The 12,876-nt window shown below is 37.9% G+C and overlaps 1 protein-coding gene across 1 annotated transcript in view; it reads right to left on the bottom strand.

Moving 5' to 3' along the window:
* Positions 1-12,876, bottom strand: part of ccdc92 (coiled-coil domain containing 92) — a 38,192-nt gene that overhangs the window by 10,398 nt on the left and 14,918 nt on the right. The window contains exon 2 of the mRNA XM_037777381.1: positions 9,144-9,468. The gene's annotated coding sequence lies outside the window, so the exon portion shown is untranslated. The remainder of the gene's footprint in view (positions 1-9,143; positions 9,469-12,876) is intronic.

Here is a 12,876-nt window from a genome sequence, read left to right as displayed (position 1 = left end):
TCATTCAACATTAGAAATTAAATTTACAACTTCATTATTAAAAAAAAATACAACATAAGCTGGTGTTATGAACCTTATAATGATATGAAATGGTCAATGGTTGCGGTTGTCAGGGGACGTTGCTACAGTTTTGCGTCATCACCATAGCAACAGCATAAGTCACCTGTTTCAATGGTGATGCGTTCACGCCCCCTAGTGATAGCAACGGAATATAGCATTACTGCAATAATAAGTCAGATAGGGCTGATGATGATGTTTTAACGCTTACTACATTGTGTTTAGGTGTCAGATTTAATGTGCATAATGTGCCAATAAATGCCAGAGTGAAGTAAATTAATGAAATTATTAGATGAAGGCTGTTTGGCGGCAGAGTACAGCTGGTAAATGGACAGCAGAGGGGAGTGTTGCCTTTTAGTTTACAGCATACTGTGATCACTCATTCTCTTACTACTATTCTTTCATCTGTTTTATATTTTTAGCAAATCTCACAGTCTTATTATATTCATTCCGCCCTCTTTTTCTTGAGGGGTATAGGAGGATGTTCAGGGGTAGATCAAAAGTCAACAATAGGCCTGTATGTCACATAGAAGTGGTGTGCATCATTTGAAAGCTGGGAACCTGAAGATTAATTTGATATGCAGCTCAGCACTGTGTGTCAAGTTGTTCTAGTCATTAATGAGAAATAAAAATTAATTGATAAATGAATTAATCAATTAAAATAAATTGTGAAAGTGTATGAGCGTAGAACATGATCATATAAGTTTGTGATGTCCATTCCCATGCTCGTTATCCTTTGAACATTTTAAAAGGAAATTATCATCACATTTAATTCATGAGGTCTAATTATTTTTTGATATGTGTAGATATATTTTCTTTTTTTTCTATACTGTTTTTTTTGTATGTATTTCATTGTTTATATTGGATTGTTTTCCACTGTTTGGTTAGGTTTCTCTGCACATTGTGTGTACTTGTTGTTGTTGTTTAACTTTTGTTGTATTTTTTAAATTATGTTAATTTAGATCTTTCTTCCTTTTTTGTTATTGTTTTTTTTCTCCTGGGGTTGGGGGAAGGTCCTTTGTATAAGCCTGTGGCTTCTTGACCTCTCCTGACACATTTCTTGTTTTTTTTTTCATTGACTGGATTTTGTGCAGTTTTATATATGTGCAAATAAATAAATAGAAAAAAGATCATGTCTCATGAGTTGTTGCAGCAATTTTTGGGTTGATACCATTTGTTACACAGATTTGGTGCTAAATTTAACCTTTTTTTTTTTTACAACTCAAGAATTGATAAAGATGATCAATAACCCCTCCAAAATACAAATATGATTTGGTATCAAAAGATTCTGACATTTGGAGATTTCTGCAAGAATTGTATTTTTCTGCGATTGGATGGCGAGCACTTCTGTTCTGGAAACAGCTCAGAAACCCCCTTATTGTCAATCTATCTAGGAAAGCCATCCTCTGAATATTCTAGGTCTCTAGTTTGTGGTTGTAAAGTTTCATAAGGCTGTGATTATCCTAGAGGTCATCACAGGTCATTTTATACAGTGAGGTCAAGTTTAAAAAAAAGGGTCTCACTACAATGAAATGGCTACCATGGGGACTAACATCATCACACATAAAAAAAATTGGGCTCATTGGATCCATAACAGTCTCAGCTTTCCAGTGATACCCAATTTATGTCATTCCAAGACTGTTTAGGGACCCCATTATGCAGAAATATTTAAATACACCGTTTTAGTAAAGGTGAAAATAAGACATTTATACTGCATTCGAAAAAACTGCATGATTAGTGCCAAAAACTGCATGTGATTATCATAAAGTGTGTGTGTGTGTAAAGGGGAGACTCGTGGGTACCCATAGAACCCGTTTTCATTCACATATCTTGAGGTCAGAGGTCAAGGTACCCCTTTGAAAATGGCCATGCCAGTTTTTCCTCGCCAAAATTTAACGTAACTTCGTAGCGTTATTTATCGTTGACATGGTTGGTACCAATGGATTCCTTAGGTTTTCCAGTTTCAAGATGCCATATCTTCACTCTAGCCTTCGGCCCGCAACAACCTCTGAAAGACAGAATAGCGGCTGGGCCCGAGTATTAAGGGGTTAATTTACCATGAATTTATTATACATGCATATTACAAATTCATGTAAGTCGATGGATTCTCTAGTGGTCTCTTGTCATTAGAGGTGGTTAAGGAATGTCAAACATGAGCCTGATCCTAACATTTTTTTATATTATAATCAAACAATTAGACATTTAGCAACACATTGCAATATATGTCTAAGTTATATAATAGCCAAAAGTACAAATGTGAAATTTGCCATTTAAGCCCTTTTGCCTACAAATTGGTTTGACTCCTTTCGGCATTCTCCTGCATGCTGCTGCACTGCGGGGTTTGGTGGTCGGTAAATAATGCACACCCAATGCGACTATTCAATTGAATATACATCTGTTAGAATTGGCAATGACTTTGTTTATGTCAGATGCCACACTGCAAATAAGTGTTGGTGTGGGCTTATGCTTTCATGAAAAATTTCTTTTTTGGAAATGATTTGAGAAGTGTGCCATCGAGGAACAGAAGTGGATGCAGTTAATGAATAAACCAGAGGGTAATAAATAAAGAACCATAACAAACACAACCTTATGGCCAGCATATTTTGTCAGGACAGCATCAGCATCAAAGAGCATTTGCCAAATTTAGGAGTGATGTTGCTTCCTTAGCAAGAGAAACACATAGAATCAGGTATATACAGTATTATCCCAGTTGATAGATGTGTTTTTGTAATAATTTATCATTAAATCTAAATTTCACTGTTTTTTTAATAAATATATTTTCTCTACTCAATATATTCTAGTATTTAAATGGTATGTTATGTATGATTATTACAGTATATGCATTTCATTTGATTTGCTGGAATTTATTCATAATAAATTGTACCACTTACTGCTCACCATGCACTTTTCCAAACGAATAATTAAACTTGATCTAATCTTAAGTGATATCAGCGGTCTTGACTCTGAGTTTCCTAGTCTGAGGTATGAAAACTTGGGAAACAGTAGCCTTTTCATACTGACTCATAATATCCCCTTAAATTATTTCTGGCAAGAGAAATTCCTCAGTGACATAGCTACTGAGTAAAATGATACAAACCAAAAACAAAAGCATTAGTTTTCATTCCCAACTTAAGAAAGAGTCTCACGCGTAAAAAAAAAAAGGAAAATATCTCGTGGAATAAATGGAATTATTGTCCACCCCGAGAAATGTTATTTTTCGGAAGCAGCCTTTAATCTCTCCCTGGTTTTGGCGTGTTTGTGATAGGGATTAAATTCTTCTCATTTCTTTATTTTTAGTGTTTCTGGCACGCTTCCCAGCTGCCTGCAGAAAGCAACTGGTTGAGGAGAAGGTAAGTTATCCTCGCCCCAGGAAAAGTGAGGTGAAAAATAATTCCCCAGCAGAGACCCCTACCTTCCTGGTGATTTGTTTTACTTACACACGGCGAGAGATCTCCATATATCACAACCGGTAGTAAAGTAGCTCAACAAGAGAAACCAACCAAATAAAACAAGCAGGGTTGACTTTGGACTCCTGCTGTGACTTTAACCAGCTTACAGTCGTTGTTTTTTTGGCCTTTGCCAACGGGTGATCCGGTGCTGGGAAGGATCCAGCTGAGAAATGTCCTTCATACTAACTGGCCAAAGCCTATCTCCCACCTGAGGTTTCCAATTCCTTTAACAAGGCTCAAGGTTCAGCTTCATTGTCATTATACAATACAGGATTGCTCCCCGCAACAAATCTTCAAATATTTTGAATTAGAATAGAATAAAACAATAAAATAGGTAACAAACAAAGTAATAGAGTAGAATAAAGTGTATAAAAGTAGCACTATACATACATATACACATATACATACATACGTACATACATACTGTATATACTGTATGTGTATACATATACACATATATATACACAAGCATATACATAAATACATACATACGTATATACCGTATGCATATACACACATATACTGTACATAAATACGTATATATGTAAATACATATACACATATACAGTATACACATACATACGTATATATGTTTATACATAAATACATATATACACATATACATAAATACGTATATATGTATATACAGTACATATACACATATACAGTATACACATACATACGTATATATGTATATACATAAATACATACAGTATATACACACATATGTACGTATATATGTATATACATATACACATATATAGGTATACATGTTATAAATATTCACATATACAGTATACACATATACATGTATATACATATACACATATATACACATACGTACACATACATATACATGTATATACATATATACATGCATATATTTATACGTTTACACATATACATGTCATGTATATATATACTGTATATATGTGTATACATATATATATGCATATACATATATACATGTCATGTATTGTATATATACACACACACATACACACACGTATATATATACTATATATACTGTATACACACACATATATACGTGTGAATATCTATATATACACACACACACACACACACACACACACACACACACACATGCATATACATATACAAAAACCAAGAGGTAGTAGTTGGAGAGAGGGTAGTGTAGAGGTAACGGTATAGTAGTGTGCATAAGAAGACCTGCAAGACCAGACCAACAATCTGGCAGACCCTCTAAATGTGTCTGTGATTTACAGCCGAGGGCAAACGTATTTCCTGGCTTTCTTCACAAAAAACAGAATATCAATCTACAGCCGAGTGCGTCTGTAGATATTTATTATGTTTTTTTATGTAGACAGTGAGGAAATACATTCTTTCGAACACAGCCACAGCACTCAAAAATGTTCCAAGTGATGCCATACAGACGGTGGCGAGGGCGCTGGACGTCGGCCCAAAACGTCATATGCTATACTGCTGGAAAAGTAATGAGAGTGAACTATTACGCTTTTGTTGCAACTTCTGGGCATCAGTCACACATCAGTCAGAAAGTAATTTATACCTTTCTTGAACGTGTCTCATTGGTATAGTTGCTGGATTGTGAACAGATAGTGCAGGTCCTTGTCAAATTCATGGAATTACAAATCTACACACATGGCCGCCAGTCTCAAATGGCACTGTTTTACTGCCCCTGCTCTGACAAACTGCCAATACCAACACTTCTCAGGTTGTAATAGTTTTACAGTTATTATATTGAGGTTGGCAAGGCAAAATGCCTCTAAAACTCTGAAAAGCTAATTTAATTTTCCGAGACCTTTTTTTATTATTTGTCTGTCCAAAGAAAGTCATAATCGCTCGACTGTTGAACTGACTGTGTCATTTATGTGAAAACTTCAAAGTAAGCCCCTGACTGCGAAGGTAATAACTTATTTCAACTTTATGATGGTGCGTTTAATACTGGATATACAGTATCATAATGTGAAATGAAATTGGGTGACATTTTAACCTTAGCTGAATGTTTCAGATCATCTGCCATCATAAGAGTCAGTTATAATCTGTAGACAGTACAGGCAGTAAGTGCACATTCTCCCACATAAAAACACAAAGGTACGGCCTCTCTCTCGTAGGGCTGCTCATCATGTTTTAGACAGATGTTGAGTCTGTAACAGACATTTGAGTCTTCTCCCTGTCACATGATAAATGGACCCGGAGACTTTTCTATTTAGATTTGCTCTGTGCTTGTGTGGCATGGAAAGTATTTGTCCTTTTTCAATTCCTTACACATTATCTGCAGTATGAATGCCAGTAGCATCTGGACTTTATATGATTTGAAAATAAAGAGGCCAGAATATGTGCACTTAAAGTAAAGGTTATTTCAACAGCAATCAGCTTCTCTGACACAGTTTTGTACCTTCCAATTAATTCATGACAAATTTACGAGCTGACAAAACATAGGTGAACACAGAGAGGAAATTATAGCCAACATGTTACATAGGGCCCACATGGAAAGCCCAGCTATGGAATCATTACAACGCCACTGCCAAAATATCTCTGCCTTTATTCTGGTAATGAGTGTGGACCGCAGTAAAACCGTGCTTTCTATGCAATTTTTTTTTCTTTTACAGTTGTTTTACAGTCCAGGGAGAGCAAGCGCGCCTCATGCCTTTTAAAGTGACACTTTAATTACTAGAGGTTAATGGACCACTAACACCAGACTTTGAAGTGGCTGTAACTCAAGGTGCCCGCACAGCCAGCCTCAGCGGGAAAAATGTGTGCCACGGTATAATCCTTCCACACGTACTGGTAGAAGACACGCTGTGATAGATAGTGAGACACATAACTCAGGTGAAATGAGCTGATGAAACAGAAAACATGAAGGCTCACAGGACAAATCAAAGGAAAGCAATTATGTGAATCATTTTTGAGCATTCCTTTTGAAAGTCTGGATATTTTGCCATCTAAAATATTATTTTAGAGAATGCAGGAGCTTTAACAGTAAAGCAAGTGCATATGTGAGATAATACTCTTCATTTCAGAAGCTATTTTTAGGTTGTAGAGGGGTCAGTTTTAAAGCTAGAGTGAAGATACTGGCATCATATGAAACTAGAAAACCTAAGGAATCCATTGGCACCAACCATGCCATACTAGCTTATGCTACATTTTGGCGAGGAAAAACTGGCTTGGCCATTTTCAAAGGGGTCCCTTGACCTCTGACCTCAAGATATATGAATGAAAATGGGTTCTTTGGCTAAAGCTACAGCCTGCATTCAAACGTGTGCGTATTGAATGGAGATACCAATGGATAATGGCAACTTGGTTACTTCCGGTATTTCCCCCGGATTGATCTATAAGCCGAAGTATACCTCTGTACAGCCTCAAGTACAGTGTTATTCTGAACAAACTAATGCTTCGGGCTAACTTGGGTGGTAAGGTTATGTGCAAAGCCTTTGTGTGGTTTGTGGTGGACACTCTCCTCTTGGATTATCACAGTCTGGTCGACAACCAAGAGAAGCAGAAGCAGACATGCCTTTCCTGGATTCAGAGCGGTCATAAAATCCTCCAGGCTCCTATTTCGACCACCTCAGCCATCCACCGTGCACCACCATAATCACTGCTCTGAGATACACCTCAAAGAATCTCTGTTTCTTTCCAGAGAAATAACAGACTGGTTGTAGATTTTCAATTCCATGCTGGTGTCTGGTCACAACAAGGATGAGAATTCTGCTGATTTCTTCATTTCATGTGCCAACGTTTATCCATCTTCAAACCACTGCTTGAGTATTCAAAGAAGGAATTTGAATTTGAACATTTGATCTACAAACTTTAGCCACCAACAGTGCCAAAGAATGCATGTGTAGACTGCTTAACTTTCATGTAAATGTGTTCAATGAAAAGGTTACTGAAGCTGTCAAACACTTTCTAGTGTGCTTGGTCATTGCTTGAAATGTCCTTGTGGCTACTTGTGTCCTTACAAAGATGAATATATACATATATATGAGATCTGTGCAATATGGCTGTGGCTCCTGTGAAACAAAGCACTGTAGGTTTGGCAGAGTAATGTCTTAAATCCCGCTGTGGGTCTGCTGCATAACTCAGTGTCTTTAAAAGTGTACTGAGAGTACTGGAATTTGGCATTTGTTCTGCTGGGGGTCTGAGCAGTCATAGTTTTATTCCTGTGAGTGATGGAAGCCTCTAAACCTGACCCTAACCCAGCCCTCAAACACCCATGATTAAACTCTCCCACTACGAATGCTCACCAGGGACCTACTGTACTAAAGACATCCCCAACACCTCAGGATTAATTTGACATACACTTATTCACTTTCTTGCAGAGAGTTAGATCTCATGTCTGAGACTGGTATCAATCTTCTCATCTAACTTTTGGGAAGAAAGTGAATACACACATAACGCTCCAATTTACGCTAAATTTTGGCGAGGAAAAACGGGCATATTCAAAGGGGTCCCTTGACCTCTGACTTCAAGATATGTGAATGAAAATGAGTTCTATGGGTATCCACGAGTGTTTTCTTTACAGAAATTTTCACTTTATGATAATCACATGCAGTTTTAGGGCAAGTCATAGTCAAGTCAGCACACTGACACACTGACAGCTGTTGTTGCCTGTGGGGCTTGAGTTTGCCATGTTATGATTTTAGCATACCTTTTATGCTAAATGCAGTACCTGTGAGGGTTCCAGGACAATATTTGTCATTGTTTTGTGTTGGTTATTGATTTCCAATAATAAATATATACATACATTTGCATAAAGCAAGCATATTTGCCCACTCCCATGTTGATAAGAGTATTAAAAACTTGACAAATCTCCCTTTAAGCTACATTGTGAACAGATATAAAATGTGAAAATGTAAAATGATTTACTATGGACAATCATGCAGTTAAATATTTATATTTATTTTATATATTGATTGACAGCCCTATAAAGGATAGTAAAATGGCATTGCATTGACAGAAATGTTTGTGAAACTTGCTTCAGTTTGTGTTTGCTGTATATGCTTGTTGCCCTTCCTCTTTACAGAGTGTAGAGCTAGCAAGCACTGGGTACACGCTGAAGTTTAAAATGCTGTAAATAAACACTGGCTGCTGTTTATACATCTCACATATGGATTTTAGTGCTTGTGTGATCTCCAAAGGCCTTGGGCCCACTCCAGTCAAACTGGGCGACTCATCCTTTAGTGCAGGACTCCAAATAAAACAGAGCAGCCTGGCCAAGCAAAACCTACTACAGAGCTATTTTCCACCATCTGTGTGGCCAGGCAAAATATAAGGAAACCATTTCAGCCCTGAGGCCTTCCCGGATCAAGAAACACTAGATCAGTCAGATTGACGAAAAGGCCCAATCAACACACTGTCAAGGCCCTTCCTAAAGTTGTCCATTTCCTCTGTGGGGGTAAGTGAAAAGCTTCACCTAACCTTAGCACCTCTCTCCCAGCAGGAGAGCTGCTTCACAAGCTCCACTCACCCCACCCTGTCTGAACCTTCCTGAACTGAAAACATTAGTCTTTTATTTCTTCCCATCGTTTGAGTCAGACATATTTCACCCATATTGACAACACCCTGAGTTCCCACATTGCTTCAAGACCTTCCAAGTCACTTGCCAGATATTCTCCCTCACACTGGTGCTGTGTTCACCTGTTGCCAATGTCTCCCAGAGTCTTCCAGCTGCTCATGCCGGACCGCAACAGGGACGTCTCTCTTCAGCGTGGCTGCAGTGGCAGGGTCCTCAGGGCCTCATGGAGGGACTCTGCTTGACTATCCTCTTTCAAAGAGGACTGAAGAGGACCACAAAACTCCCTCGTCCAGCTGCTTGGATGGAAACCCAACACCAGCTGGGCTCTGAGAGACCAGTCAGCACAGGAAAGCCATGGATTATGGCCTCCGCTGCCACACCGTCTTCAGTAACGCCACTGTCGCCCTTGGCTGCCACTCCACCCTTCTGCTCTGAGGAAAGGCTCCTCTGCAAAAAAAAAAGTCAGAACATTTCAAGGTCTGTGATGCATACTTGCCAACCCTCCCAATTTTCCCGGGAGACTCACGTTTTTCATTGCCTTCTCCCGGTTTCCTCCCGGGGTCACACTTCTCTTGTTTTTCTCCCAATTTTCACACATTCTTTCCCATTAGTTATCTCAACCTGTTTCTGGCACTGTACAGTGTGTATAAGCCCTACTATTTCCACCCGGACGACAATAGAGCTACACCAAATGTTGTTTCCCGGCAAAAGAGAGCTGCTCGCGACCTTACATATAAATATATACGCTTGCGAATGACACAACACGGTTTGAGCTGCGCTCGCCGCACATCACAGCGTGCAGCGCCAAAGTTGGGCTTTGCTCGATGCAGCGAAAAACTGTCATGACATGGTGCAAGCCGTTGGAAATAACAGGTTTCAGAGCGCAGTGGTGCCGTTGTGGCATTGTGTCTGAAAGGACCTTCAGTGAGTGAGAGACAGAGAGAGAAATAGAGTATTAGTTTATACCAGAGATTCACACAAGTTCACACCAGAGGGGCGAATTATTCCGTTTTCTTTACTGAGAATTAAAAGTCAAATTAAAAGTAGGCCTATTTAACATAAAAATGCTGTTGCAGTGTACTTATTATTTTGTTATTTTCATTCTTTCAAGTCACCAGAATGCAGGAAACAAAATCTCTGAAACTCCCTATTTTGGTTTTGAAATCCTCCCTATTTTTGAGGTCTCAAGGTTGGCAAGTATGCTCTGATGGAAGAAATGGAATAATTGCAAAGAGGAAAACCAATATTCAGTGCACTTTTGAATTACATATAATGTTGTTATTGTTCCATCCACAGAACTTTCCCTTTCTTGGAGCTACAGCTCGTTTTTTTTTCTGAACTCTGATTGTTGGGCTACTATTCTATAATTTTCAAGGACTGCTTTAACAAGCCACTCAAGACTCTGCTGATGATTCCTCCAGCGCATATTCTGCTGTTTAGTGGCAAACGCGATTGAGTTTCATTTCAGGAAATTCTTTCCATGCTGTATTTTCATTCAGGCAGGGGCACAGCTCTGCCTTGAAACTCTATGACAGGCCTGCTCCAGTGCCCCAGAGTGCGCAATGAAAAGAGTCTTTATCTGCCACTCAGTCAAACTCATTTCCATGAATGGCACTTTGCCAGAAACACTTAGACTTTACATTACTCAAAAAACAATCAACAATTTGAATGGGGTGTGTATCCACCTGCCGGATTGACAAAATACATGCCTTTCCTTGTATAATACATCATCTTTTCATTCAGTAATTTTCTGTGCATTTTCAACAATTAAACCACTATGATGTTAAATCTAGTGACACATGCAATAGTTTTTATGGACTGTAATTTTGAAATACCATTTTATTTTCTCCTGGAGCAATATCTCTGATAAACACACCTTGACATAAATCACTCCTTTGACAGGTTCTGTTATCGCTCCCAGAGGAACGGAGCCCTTAATAAAGTAAAGTGCTTGGCAGCGTTCACAGTCACATGCTTTGATAACAGCAACATCAGATGACACGTTGTTCTGACTTGCACCTCTAAATACCCTGCAGCACTGTAACAAATGCAACACAAGAATTTACCTGGGTGACATTGGTGCCGCATTATATATATTGTCCAAAAAGGTCAGGCTGACACATGGCGCAAAGACAACAGGACATATGGTGTGAAGCGGCAGTGTGAGACAAACTGTGGACTACAAAGTAGGCTGCATATCACTCTACAGAAGTCTAAAACTGTCATCGTCTGTATCCAAAAGTCTACTGTTGTGGTGTGCGATGAAGGAAATTATACTGACAGGAGTGACATGCATGAAATAAATTACACAAACTTGATGGAGGGAAAAATTGGAATTGGGGAGTTGTGTAAACTAAGCTGCTGTCTGTGCTGTCGGCTCGCTGCTGAGCGAGCAGCTGGTGAGCCGTCAAGGTGAAGTGAACAGGGCAGGAACAACAACATACTGTCATCACAGCTTCTGCCCCAAAAATGGTAATTACTTAATAAAGTGGACAAGGGGAGCAAGGTTAGACCAAAAGTTTGATTCGCACAGTTTGTACTTTTATGATATATTTTTCAGATTATTTTAATTTATTTATATATATTTGTAGGGTGTTTGAGAGTTGCATTATCTTCTATAGATCAAAATGCTATGTCAGAGACCCCCTCTATACAATTCTCTTTGTTTTTTAACGGAAAAGCTCAACATTTTGAGAAATACACTTTCTTGCCAAGAGTTAGATGATATACCACTAACATGTCTGTCCAGTAAATATAAGGCCACAACCAGGAGTGGGTTAGCTTAAGGCTTCGTTTAGCACAAAGACTGGAAACAATGTGACAAAATCTGCCTACCTATGGATTTTCTTTATTTTTGAGCTGAAAACTGCTGAATGCAAATATTTTGTGCCAATATTTCCTATGCTTATTTTTTATTTTTTTGCAAAAAAGTCTTAAAGGAGTTGTATATAAATGTTTAAAGAAAAGAATACAGATATAAATAAGTTTTTAGGGAAATAAATAAGAGGTGATTTGTAAAGGGAAAATCATGCATAAATAAATAAATACATATTTAATTTAATACATACATTTAAAAATAAATGTAAAATAAATAAATAAACAAATGCAATAATAAATAAATAAATAAAAAAATTAATGCAAAATAAATAAATAAAAAATAAATGAGGGAATTAATACAAAGATAAAAAATAAAGAAGCAAATTAAAACAGAAATATCAATTTATGTCACATTTTATCAATTCATTAATGGGTACATTTATTTTAAATATTATTTTGGCTATGTTTAATGACATATTTATTTATTTATTTTTTGATTATGGCAGGTTCCGTCCTCCATACGTACATTCACATCTAAAGGTCACTATATTCACATGGTATATCTTGTTTGATTAATCCGTGCAAAAGCACAATGTTTTATGTAGGATGGAGTTTTTTTAATCAATCTTCTCATTTTATTCTTGGCAAGAAAGTGAATAAGAATACATCATAATGTTGAACTATTCCTTTAAGTCTTTTTGGCAAAACATTGGCAAAGAATAAGTGCAGCAAATATTGGCTCAAAATATTTGCATTCAGCAGTTTTCAGCTCAAAAATATCAGTTTCCACTTTCAAACGTCTGCAAGCAGGTTGCAGGTGAGACAGACAGAAAGAAAATTGGAGCACAGATGATACCCGACCGCTACTGAGGGCAACAGAGAGGCGGTGTGTTTGTGCACATTCCTGGAAGCCACAGCTCCCGTTGGCAGGTTGTCCTCCTGTGCCTGTTAGCTCTCCCAGCTCCACGTGTTTATGTCTTGAGTTTCTCTCCTTCTCCCTCTCTCTCTCTCCAAATATTTTCTAATGCCACTGAAGAA

Source organism: Sebastes umbrosus, chromosome 8 (assembly GCF_015220745.1).
Source record: "Sebastes umbrosus isolate fSebUmb1 chromosome 8, fSebUmb1.pri, whole genome shotgun sequence".
NCBI lineage: Eukaryota > Metazoa > Chordata > Actinopteri > Perciformes > Sebastidae > Sebastes > Sebastes umbrosus.
The sequence above is the reverse complement of the archived record's forward strand: the minus strand, read 5'-3'. Positions and strand labels throughout refer to the sequence as shown.